General features: G+C 65.4%; 1 protein-coding gene across 7 annotated transcripts in view; it reads left to right on the top strand.

Moving 5' to 3' along the window:
- Positions 1 to 12,056, top strand: part of CTBP2 (C-terminal binding protein 2) — a 135,681-nt gene that overhangs the window by 111,160 nt on the left and 12,465 nt on the right. The gene's annotated exons all lie outside the window — the stretch shown is intronic.

Here is a 12,056-nt window from a genome sequence, read left to right as displayed (position 1 = left end):
GTGGTGTGGAAATCAGGGTGCAAACACCCGTCACAAAGCGGTGGGTGGGGCCGGGGGCCCGACCGAGCGGCCGGGAGGCGCTGCCTTGGGCTTCGCTCTCACGTTGGGGAGCTGGTGCCATGTTGGCCCCCGACAGACAGAAACAGTGGTTGATCCTGCGCAGGTTGATCTCCAGGCCCTTCGTGTGTTTCCAGAGGGAGACAGTGACTGGCTGGATTTTTCTGCTGTTTCTCACTGTTGATTCTGGGTTTCGTTTCATGTACGGATGTGTTTTAAGTCTGATCAGTTTACTTGCCTCTCCCCCCCACCCCCCGCGTGACGGCAGAGAAGTCGGACAGTTTCCGCAGGCCTGTGCTCCCGCCTCCCGGTCAAGCATTCCTTCTTTGCAACCAACTAATTTGCATGGCACTGACATTTGTGGCTCCAGTAATTTCATCTGATAATGGCCGGGCCTGCAAAGCGGATCTGAAAACATATTCCTTAATTACGTGTTGCTAAGCAACGGGAGGGTTTGGTCACAATCACAGAAAGATTATCTCCTTGTTGAAGTCCTGGAAAGGTTTGCTGAAGGAGGACCTGTTAAATTGCCTTATTTTCTCCTTTCTCTGTTAATTTTGCACCGTCTTCTAACAAAAATATTCTCTGTCGTCTGGGGTGGAGGGAGGGGTGTCATTTAAGTAGCCTGGTGGGTGCTCCTTAGCGCGGTTCTGCGGCCCAGAGGGTCATTGATGGCTTCCTCTGCGTGGAGGTCAGAAGTCGGAAGTCGGCCAGCATGTACATTTCCCTGTCAAAGCATCTCAGCTGAGCTGTCCCTGTCCTTCAGGGTCTCACTGGGACCCTCCCGTGACCCTCCCGTAAAGCGGTGTGGTGGGGCGGGGGCGCGGTAGCAGCGGCGCTCACTTCCCGGGGACGTGCAGCCGGTGCAAGTGGCGTTTTGCATGGCAGGCCTGGAATCAGCAGCCAGATGTGGGTCTGCTGGAACCTACCCGCCGGCAGGCTCCTGGGGAGACCCTTTGCCCCGAGAGGACAGCATTTCCACTGTACGGACGCCCCACAGGCCTCCAGTCCAGAGCCTGGAACCTCGCGCAGGCCATGCCCCCCGCCCCCGCCTCCCCAGGAGGCAGCGGCGGCGGCAAGGCCTTTACTTGCGCCTCCAGCCTGAGCGAACTTAGCCTTGGTCTCCGCCTGCTTCCTTCTCGCCTGGGGCGGGGGGCGGGGCGGGGAGCCGGCCGGCCCCGGGCAGAGGCAGCCTGTGCTCACCATGGGTGGGCGGTTTGTGTCCCCGGCCTGGTTGCGTTCATGTGCGCTTTTGGTGTTCTCACGTGTGTGTTTGTCGGGGGCCGTGAACCACCTGCCTCATCAGGCTGGCTTTCTTGGTCTAAACAACGGGCACCGGCCATCGGGGGCGGAGGGGCCCGCGGGAGGCCCAGCGCCTGGCAGGTCTGCCGCCCGCGCGCTGACCTGCTCCCGGGGCGCGAGCCGCAGAGCCTCCCGGCTGTGGCTGTCACGGGCGAGGCGCCCTCCCCCTCGCCGCATGGTATCAGCCACGGCCGAGGGTTTGCTGCCGCCGCCGAGCCCTCCCTGTGGCGGATGCGTGCAAACAGCAGTGCTGCGGCCATTTTCCTAGTTTGGTCCCAAAACATGGCCGAGCCCAGGCTGCGGAGGGCCCGGGGCTCAGGCCCAGGAGTGAGCAGCACGGCCCTCGCCCCCTCTCCCTCAGGGCACCCCCTTCCCTTCCAGCCAGCATGCGGGGTGCAGCTCAGACCCCGCTCCAGTCACCGGGGGCTGCAAGGTTGTCTGTGGCCCCTTTACTGAGGGGCTTTGACCCGCTAGTGGCTGCCACGATGTCCGGTCACCAGAGTGGGCCACCTCGCGGCCTTGTTTGGTGTGGCTGCAGGAAGTCCCCCAGCGGAGCCCTTAGTCCCATCAGAGTGGAGGGCGGCTCCTGTCGAGGCTGCGTGCGCCTGGAGGCTCCGCCTGCGTCCTTAGCTTCTGAAGAGGCTGTAAACAGGGGCGGGAGGGGGTGCCCACAGTTCATTGGTCTCCAGGGTGATGACCCTCCCCTCACACTCCCAGGCTGGAGCCAGGACGGAGCAGCGGGCACCCCCTCCCCCACTCCCTCAGCAGAAGCAGCCTGAAAAGCGTGGGCCTGACCAACTCTCCCTTCTCAGTCACAGGGACATTTGGGCACAGGGGTGAGGCACACACGGGCCTCTGGGAGCCTGGCACACCTGGGCGGTGCCTAGCGGGAAGGCTGGGCACGGCGCGGGCACCAGAGCCACCGCCCGGCCAGCACCTGGGGGTGGGGGTGGCTGCCGCTCTGCGGCCCCCGGGCCATCTCCCAGGTGTTACCTGCAGAGAGGACACTGACCTCCGTGCTCGAGAAGTTCCTGCCTCGTGGGACAGGAACTAGAATGGGCCCCAGGGCCACCAGCAGGGCTGTCCCTGCGCTGGCCAGTCCCCCGCGCTGGCCAGGGCCCGTTCTTCTGCAGAGCCGCCCTCCTCTCTGGGCTGGGGTGGAGCCGCGCACCTCCGGGGGCCGGCAGCCAGCCTTTCCGGGTCGAGTGCTCCCCTGCCCCTGGCCTCTGCATTTGAGGCCCCGGCTGTGGCTGTTCCCCGCCCTCGGGGCCCCCTCGATCCCTGCCCTCCGCCATGGGAGCTCACTGGCTCGGGTGTGGTTTCCAGCCATCGCCTCTCCCAAAGAGGGATAATGGTCTCTCGCCCCTCAGCGCCTGGGAGAGCCGGCACCTTGGCCGTGTCCTCCTCCCAGACTGGACTCGGCCTGATCTTGGCATTGCCGTTCGTTCTTGTAGCTGGTTGTACTGGTGGTACTGGGCTGACTATGGGTTCCTCAGTTCCCTTCCTGGGCTCCTGGACAAGCCATGGAGCCAGAAGTAGGATTTCGACCCGTGAAGTAGTTGGAGGCGTGGCATGGATGTACACAGTCTGCTGTGTGTCTTTGGGCAAGTGCATTAGGTTCTCTGCTCCTGTTTCCACATGTGTTGAGCAAGGGTAGCGGTGAAACAGGCCTCGCAGGCTACAGGAATGCAGCGGCCGCGGAGGAAAGAACAGTGGGAGTGTGAAGATCCGGAAGCCGCCTTGGCCTTGGCCTTGGCCTTGGCCACAGGCTGGCCCGCTTTGGAATGGTGCTTCTTTTACATTGTCGTTCTTTCGGGCACCTCTCAGGCCGGGAGGCAGTGTGCTGGGCTGTGGGGCTAGTCCCTGGCTGTGTCCCTCGAAGCAGCCTCCTCTGGCCTCCTGGGTGGGGAGGTGGCGGCTCTGTCCGTGCCAGACAGGCAGCCGCCGGCAGAGGGACAAAGGGCCGCCCGATGGGGCTCTCACAGACCCGGGTGTCTGGGAATTTCTGTGAACCCAGCTCTTGCCCAGCACGGCTCCCACAGCTCAGACCCCTCTGCAGGGGTGCGTGTCGGTGACCCAACGAGGAGCGTGGTCTGGGGAGTCGCGGGGGGACTTATGTTTGAACCCCAGTCCTTGGCTGAAGAGGCTGGGAAGCCCCACCCCTTCCCTGTGAAATGGGTCCCTGGCCGGGGGGCGGGGGGCGCGGCGGAGGATGCTGCGCGCTCCGCGCATTTTCCTCGTTTCCCCCCTGCCCAGCCGGCCCCGGGAGGGCAGTGAAGGAGGGCGGCCCGTGCTCTGCCCTCCTGTGCGTTGCTTTAAAGGAACTGGGAGCCGATCCCCCTGCGGTGGGACACTGGCTGGCCCGGCACGTTCCTGTCCCCAGCCCCCTCGCGTGTGTCCCGAGGGGGCCCGAGTCTCCCAGCACAAGCCGGCTGTGTCTGCTCTCTGGGGGTGTTTGGGTGACTCATAGTTTTGTGTTTCATCGTAGTATCGTTTTCCGCCCTCCGCAGCGCAGGTCAGGTTCTCCTGGAAGGTTTGCAGGGCCCAAGGGCACAGGCGCCGACCGGCTCCCCGCCCACCCCGTGACGTTCTCACGGGGCCCTGCTCTTGAGCGTCTGGTGCCAGGATTCATTCAGCTTCGCGGGCCTGGTGCGTGGCCCGGGTCTTCTGTGGAAGCCAGACTGGGAGTCCTTCCTGGTTCTTGGTATTAGATGCATGATTTGCAAATGTTGTCCCTTTTTTTTTTCCTTTTTTTTTTTTTTTTTTTAATCTTTTCAGGTTCTTGATAGTGTCCATGAAACACAGAATCTTTCATTTTAATGAAGTCCAGTTAATTGTCTTCCTTTGGCTGACGTGCTTTTAGTGTCATCACCCAAGGTCGTTCGTGACTCTTCGTGCCTCTCTCGTCCCGTGTTAGCTCGGGGGTCTTTGAGCCACCCCGAGTCTGTCTCTACGTGGGAGTGTCCCGGCCCCGCCCGTCACTCGGGAGCCCCGCGGGGCAGGGGCGGGGGCAGGGGCAGCCAGAGGCGGAGCCACACACCCCATGTCTGACGGTTTCCAACCAGGCTTCGGAAGAAGGGCGACGGGCTTTTAAGAGAGAACGAACATGTATTAGCAGGAAAGGTCTCTCGGCGTCCGGAGCTGGCATCGTGTCCCCAAGATCATGAGGCAAGAATCCTGAAGCTGTCTTATTTTTTTTTCCACCTGTGGCTTGCACCTGGTAGAGTTTTTAAGTTTATGAGGGAGAAATAACACTTGTAACCCGTAACTGGCTGGCCCACATCAGCGGTGGGGACCCCTGTGGAACCGAGCCACGTGCTGCCGCTCCCCGGCGGAGCTGCCCGGAACACAGCACTTTCTGGTGGGTTTTGGTAAAGGACTCACACACAAGATCCTCTGCCACGGCTGTAGTCAGACAGCAGGGGGCAGAGGTCGGCTCTGTCCGGCGGTTGGGAGAGCATCGGAGCCCCCAAAGAGGGTGGGCCACTTGCGGGGGGCGGGGGGCGTGCTTTCCCAAGCGCCATGGAGAACTGACCCCAGGAAGAGTTCGCAAGTGGCATGACCCACTCGAGGTGTAACCGGTGCCGAGCTCAGGTGGGCAGCAGGGAACCCAGCAAGCACACACCCTGACGCTGGGTCCAGCCCCGGTACCCAGGTACCAGGAGCCAGGGCCAGCTGGATGAGGAAATGTCACCTCTGCCGGCTGCACCCCTGCCCCTCCACGAGGACCCGGGTTGGGGGCAGCCTGAGAGAGGCCAGGCTCCCCCGGCCCTGGAAACAGTGGTGGCTGTCACCATTCCAGGGAACTTGACAAGGTTCCCTCCATCTGAATTCCTGGGGAAACTGTGGGCGCTCCCTTTTTAAGCTGAAATGCCTGAGGCTCACATCCCCAGGCGTGGCGGTGGGGTGCTGGGCCTCCCAGAGGGCGCTGAGGGCCCCATCGCCCATGCGCTGGCGCCCGGTCAGCCGCCTGCCTGCGGGGAGGGCGAGGAAATGGGGCGTCCGTGTTCTTAGGTCCCGCGAGGGTGCAGCGAGCCCGGCTCTCGGGAGCGGCTCTGCACACCCACGGGGAGGCCGAGCAGGTGGAGGCGGAGGGCCAGGAAGGTGAGACTGGGAGGCGAGCACCTGCGTCCCCGTCGTGCCTGGGTGGGGCCGACGGGCCGTCCCCCGGAGCCGTCTCCGCGCGAGCCCTCGACCCGCTGTCCAGAGCAGCCCCGTGAGGCCTGCGGCTGTGCTTTCCTTTCTCATCTCCCAAACTGTGCCCGGCCCGTCCTTGACGTTCCCTCTCCACTGCCCTGTGACAGCTTCCCACGTGTCATCTTTGAGTCTTTGCTCATTTCCCCAGCGCCTCATCCAGATGGAGTTGCTGAGCTGACCTGTCAGGCTGGGGTGGGCGAGGCCTCTTCTGCAGCCAACAGCGACGTCCGGTCTGGGGTGCCTGCCTCTCCCTCGGGCCCGCCCTCCAGGAGGGATCCCTGAGTCCAAGGGGAAGCGGCCACTCTTCCCCCACGACGAGGCCCTGCCGGGGAGAGGGGAGCGCGCGCCGCCCGCCGCCCTCACCCCCCGACCGCTGTCCGCAGAGCTTACAGCCAGCCTCCTGGCTGGGGACCATCCTGGTAGATGCTTTTTATTTGGAGGAATAAATGCAACTTTGTGGTAGCTTCTGCTGTTTTCCTGTGGATTGGGCTCGAAGCCTGCAACGTGTTAAAAGTCATTTGATTTCAACAAAAAGCTACAGAGGAAACGGACAGGGAGAGGATGTCTGACCAGCTGCGGTGCTTGGGAAAATCAGCTTCCTGGACGCTGGGACCCAAGGGCGGCCCCCTGGACAGCAAGCCTGTTAAAGGGCCCTTCACAGTCACTTTCCTTTCTGGTTTCAGGGCCACGTGAATAACTGAGTTTGCTGAAGCCCTTGGGCCTCTTGGTCTCCATCCCCACCCCAGCGGCTGCCGTAGCCGGGAGCAGGGCAGCGTTTGCATTCCTGGGCACTTGGCCCAGGACGCACGGCTAGAAAAATAACCCTGGGTCTGCCGGGGAGCCGCCGGGAGGAGCGCCTACTAACCCTGAGAGGCCCCCCTGGCCTCGGTCCTCCTGCTTCCAGGGGAGGGGCTGGCGACCGGGAGGGGGCAGGGAAGCTGTCCTGGGCTCCGGGCGGCGGCCTTGGCCCCAGCAGGACCGGGGAGAGGCGCGCCCGCTGGGCAGGGCGCCCACAGCCGCTCCGTGTGTGCCCGACAGCCAGGTTCCGCCCTGCTGGCAGCGCCTTCTTCCTGTGCTTAGGGACAAACGGAGGCGTCCTTTTTTAAAGAGTAGGGTGTCTATGGCCTCAGGGGCCACTCCGTCCCCGCCGACTGTGCCAAAGCCCCGCAGGGGGCGGGGGCCCTCCCAACGCTCCCGTGGGTGCGAGAACGTGGCCGTGGGGGTGCGCTGCAGGGTTGGGGGTTCCTGTGAAGTCCAGTCAGCAGGCGTGCGGCTCCTGCCGCCCTCAGATCCCTCGGGCACCCGTTCTGTCTCTTCGCATCTTTATTTCATTGTATTTTTCTCAAACGTCCCCCGCTGTTGTGGCCAGGGGCCCGTATTCAGAACCTGAGAGACACTCAAGAGAAATCCCGGCCACCACCGCTGGAGGTCCCACCCCAGCGGCTGCCCCAGGCCCCGGCCCACACAGAGCATCGGGCCCTTGTCCTGAGCGCGGCCCCTCGGGAAAAGCCCTGGCTGGGGGGGGGCAAGGCCCCATGCCCCTCCCGTGGGGCCCTCAGAGTGACCGCTGGGTGTGCGGCGAAGCGCGGTCCCGAGAGGGGGGCGTGCTCATCGGCACAGGGCGGCCGCGCGCGCGTGCAAGGGGGCGTGCGCCTGGCTGGCCTGTCCCCAGCCCCAGCCCCAGCCCCAGCCCCAGCCCCAGCCCCAGCCCCAGCCCCAGCCCCAGCAGTGAGCAGCGTGCGCAACGCGTGCGTCGCGGCAGGAACAGGGGCAGGGTGAGCAGCTTGTCTCTGGCCCCACCCGGTCGCCCCGAGCTCCCGAAGTGTGTGGGGCATGGTCCCCGCCCCAGCCCCAGCCCCGGTAACGGACAGTCCCAGGACCCGCGGAGCCCTGGGCCGCGGGAGGGGGGCGCCTGATACGGGCCCGGCTTCGTCGCCGCCCCAGTGCCGCCGAGCAGGGAGGGGACCCTGTCGTGGTCCATCGCCCCACCCGTCGTCCCTGTGCTGCCCCATGGCCCTGAGCTCACCCCTCCCCCAGCGCCCTGGGGGGCGCCTCCCGCCCGGCCAGGGGGGCATCTCCGGCAAGGACGGTCCTGGAAGCCCCGCGGTCGCGTCCGTCGCCCGCGCGTCGTCCCGGGGGCGCAGTCAGGGCCGAGCCAGTGTGTCCTGGGCCGGGTCCCCCGTCCGCCAGGCCCGGGGGGGGCGTGTGTCCCTGAGCGTGGCTGGGGGCGGGGGACCGGGCGCCCCGCAGGCCGCTCGCCACCCTGCAGGGCCCTGCGGCTTGCCTGGGTGCAGCCTCCGAGGTGCTGAGGGCTCCAGGGGCACCCCGCCCGCCAGGGAGGTTTGGAAGGGGGTCTTCCCAGCAGCCTAAGATCATAGCGATGATAGTGCCACCCAGGCATGGGGCCCCAGAGGGAAGGGGCCGTCCCTGCTGGGAGAAAGCCCAGGTGGTGGTTCTCGATGCGCGTCACCCCTAGGTGGCCGTCGGCGGGGGGGGGAGGGCTGTAAGACCAGCCTTGGCTCCCAGAAGTCAGGGCCCCAGGCTCTGTCCCCAGTTGTGCCGTAGGGAGCCCTGGGGTTGAGCACGTGGCCCCGGGTGGGAAACAGACCCGGGGGAGGCGCAGGCCCTGCCTCCGTCCACCCTGCACCCTCGGGCATGCGAGGCCTCACGGAGGCGGCTCAGGGTTTACACGGGAACTTCACAAGGCGGGCCCAGCACAGCGGCCCGTCTGAGCAGGCGGGAGCCCGCGGGCCGGCTTGATTTCCTGGCCATAGTGCCCACGGACGGTGTCGGGGTCTGCCTGTTTACCACCTGTCACCCAAACCTCGGTTTCCATGGACACGGTGGTTCTGGTACATAGGATGCAGTGAAGTGTAGAAAAGCCACTAAGGAAACTGCCTGAGATCAGCAGTTTACAATTTCAGGCCCCGCTGAGGCGGTCCCCAGCGTCCGGGCCCGTGGCGCGGAGTCTGCTCTGTGCCTGATCGTGGGTGGGCACAGGAGACCCCTGGGTGCGTACAGCCGGCCGAGTCAGCCGTGGAAGCCGAGGGGGCAAGTGTTCCGGCGGGCTTTCCAGTGGGCCGTGGGGTGCGCAGGCAGGACTCCGGAAGCTGGGCCCTGGCGCTCAGAGCCCCGGGGCACCTGGCGTGCGAGCTGGAAGCAGAGTGGCGGCCGTCTCCATGGGGAGAGTGGGCCCGGGCCAGAGTCTGGGAGGGACACGGTGGGCACCGGCCAGGAGCCCCCTGTGGGCCTTGGTGAGTTCCTGCCTCCTTAGCTATGGTCACGCCCAGCGCTGCCGCTTGTCCCCTGGAGGGCTGCCACGGAGGGAGGGCGTCGGGGTGTCTCAGAGCCTTTGGTAAAAGGAGGTGCAGAGGGTGTGCTCCAGCCAGAAGGGGCAGCTGAGGTGGTGCCAGCCCCGTGTATAAGCTGCCCGTTGCCTGCCCCGGGGACTGTCCCCTGCGCTAGGCGTTGTGGACCCCCACAGTTGGGGGTCGGCCACACCCCAAGCCCAGATCTGCGGCCCTAACCCCTCCATCTGTCCCCACTCTGTGCCCCGGGACCACCCACTGGGCCGGGCTTCGGAGAAAGAACGTTTCACCCAGAACAGCCCCAGGGCCTCGTGGCCCTGGCTGCTTTGCTGTAGGATGTGTGTGGGGTCCTTGCTGTTCTGTGGGTCAGCCTGGCTGGTCCCCTTTGACACTGGGTCTCTGCGGGCGGGGGGCAGCCCCCGCGTCCAGAGCATCAGGGGGTTCCCTTGGGGCGGGCAAGGGCAATGACAGGGGCCAGCAGGGCTGCCTGGGTATCCAGGCAGCCGAGGCCAGTTTGTGGGCGTCCGAAGGAACGATTTCAAGCACACAGTGCACGGTTCTGGGTTTTGTTTTCAAGCTCTGCTGCAAAACGGGAAAGTGCCTGCCCGCCCTCTGTTCAAGGCTCCCGCGCGGAGTGGGCGCAGCGCCAAGGTGAGGCCAATGAGCCCGCTCCCCGGGGTCACTCCAGGGAGCTGGTCAGGGACGACAGGTGCTCGTCTTGGTGGAGGCACAGGCGTCCTGCTGAACTGGGTCAGCGGCGCCCGCGCGTCTGGGCCTCCGCGTCCTGCCCCGCCTGCTGTCTGTGCACCTGTGACCGGAGCCACCTACAGGGCAGGTGGCCTGAGAGCAGCCCCGTGAGTGGCCATGACTCATTAGGACCCGAGCTTCTTGAAAGAAGCTGATCTGCTTCCCGAGGCCTCCCAGCGGCTGTCGCGCCAGGGGCCTCCGCCGACTGTGCAGACAAGACTGTGCAGACAACGTGGAAATTGTAGCTGAGCCGTGGCTCAGGACAGATGCGCCATGGGATCCCCTGGCCTTCCAGGAAGTCCCGCGTGGGGGTCCCCCAGTAGTCCAACGCCCGCCCCCCGCCGCCCCAGGTGCTCCGAGGGCTTAATGAAGCCGGTTCCCCCGCGGCTTCCTCGACACGCACAGCACAGCAGCTGTGGCTGTGTTCACCGCGGGGCGGGAGAGCCTGACTGTGGGAGACGGGACTGCGTGGGAGTCGCTGGCGACCCGGTGGGAGGGCGGGGCCGGGGCTGCAGGGGCGGCTTGGGCAGCGGTGGTGTGGCTATCGCCACCGCCTTGTTTAGAAAGTCCGTCACTCCGGCTACTCCCGCCAGGCCAGGCCAGGTCCATGCAGCGCTGGGGCGCAGCTGCACGTGGCCCCCGGCTCACCGCTGGCCCACCGGCGCCCTGCTGCTCGGCGGGCAGCTCTGAGCGCTCCCTCCAGAGGGCGAGGGGCCCCTGGCACCTGTCCAGGCTTCGGGTGGGGTTCTGGCGTGTCCAGGGAGAGGCCTGGGAGTGGGGGCTCATCTGGGAAAGCGAGGAGAGGACACAGTTTCCAAAGACGACAACGTGGAAACAAAGATGAGATTTCCAAGAGTAACTGCGTTTTTCTTTTTCCCTCAAATTGTGCAACACTTGGCAACTCGCATGTCACAACAAACCACTTCGTGGGAGCCACCCTCTGGCCTGCGGCCGCTCTGTGCTCACCAGCTCTCGTGGTCTCTCTCCCTGGGCCCCGGGACCCCACAGACCCCGGCCCCTCCGCAGCCACCTGGGGTGGGCTCCTTCCCAGCGTCTCTGGGGACACAACCTGGTGTCGCCTTGTTTCCCACTGAGCGTCTCTGATTTCACAGTGAATCGCGTGCAGTGGCAGCTCCCAGCAGTGCCGGGCCCAGGGGCGGGGAGCTGGCCTCGAGCTGGGCGCTGTGTCCCGTCCCCTGGGACCAGCCTGTCCCTGCTGGTGCAGAGGAGGGCCTGAAACCAGGCCGTCGCGGGTGCCAGGGTTGTCCTGAGCTTCCTGCCCTGCGAGGTTAACGCTGGACAAGCCCCAGAGCAGCTGGAGTTCTGCGCTGGGTGGGGCGAGTTCGCTGGCGGCGAGACTCTCAAAAGGGGCCCACCGGGCCCTCTGACCCTCATCGGCAGGTGCCCCCGGCACCATGGGAGGCGGCTGCCGTCGTTCCTTGTCGTTCCTTGTCGTTCCCTGTTGTCCTCTGCGGTTCCTTGCTGTAGTCTGTGGTCTCCATGACGAAAACGGGAAGAGCCACACTGTGGGATTCTTGTCCATCTGGGGGTTTGTGGCGTTTGTCCCGGGGGGTGGAGCGGTGCCTAGCGATTGGTCGCCTAGCTGTTGATGACGAGCCTCCCTTTTCAGGGACCCCTCATTAAACGCTGCACCTTGGCTCCCCCCAGACCCTTGGCTGTAGAGGAAATAGGGCACACCCTCCGGGCCCGGGTCGCGCCCCTGAGCTCGCGTGCCATTTGCCATCGTCCTGTGTGGGTCCTGACCCCGAATGTGGCGCCCGCACCCTCGTGCACAGAAAGCGTTCAGACGGTCGGCAGCACTGACGATGTCAATCAACGTGAGATGAGGTGGGAAGTCTCCTTGCATCCTCTTCTCCCCGACGTGTCCCGGGGACTTCCGGGCCCTTCCACCTCCGATGCCAGCAAGACCAGGGCGGGGGTGTGACTGGGTCGCCGGCGTGCAGGTGGGCGGGGACCCTCCGGGGCCTGGGGCGCATGTGGAGCACGGCCCCTTCTTTGTGGAAGCGAACCGTGATCATAGCCCAGCTGAGCACCCCTTGCCCTCCGTGCTGAGCGTCTCATGGGGTCCCCAGAAGCTCGGTCCTCGGCTGCCCTACCCCGGCTCCCAGGCCTCGTGCAGACCCTGATTCCAGCTCCCCCCGCCCTCATCCAGCTGTTTCCACTCAGCATCCCTCCCTCGTCCAAGCCCCTGCGTTTCCTGCCCCTCGTCCTGTATCGGGCGCGGGGGCTGCGGGTGGGCAGGTGGCCCGTGGGTCCCGTGGACCAGCCCCTGCTGTGTTCTCCTTGCCCGGCCTGGTCGGGGGCACAGGCTGGGTTTCGCCCAAGTTGGGGAGGGCGGCAGTCGCTAGGCAACCCGGAGTTTGTTTCCCAGGTGACGGGATGCCTGCACTGATGCTGTGGGTGGACATCTCGGGGTGCAGCCCC

Source organism: Pteronotus mesoamericanus, unplaced genomic scaffold (genome assembly GCF_021234165.1).
Source record: "Pteronotus mesoamericanus isolate MK-2021 breed Mesoamerican mustached bat unplaced genomic scaffold, CSHL_Meso_final contig_657, whole genome shotgun sequence".
Taxonomy (NCBI): Eukaryota; Metazoa; Chordata; class Mammalia; order Chiroptera; family Mormoopidae; genus Pteronotus; species Pteronotus mesoamericanus.
This window is presented reverse-complemented; position numbering and strand designations above follow the sequence as displayed.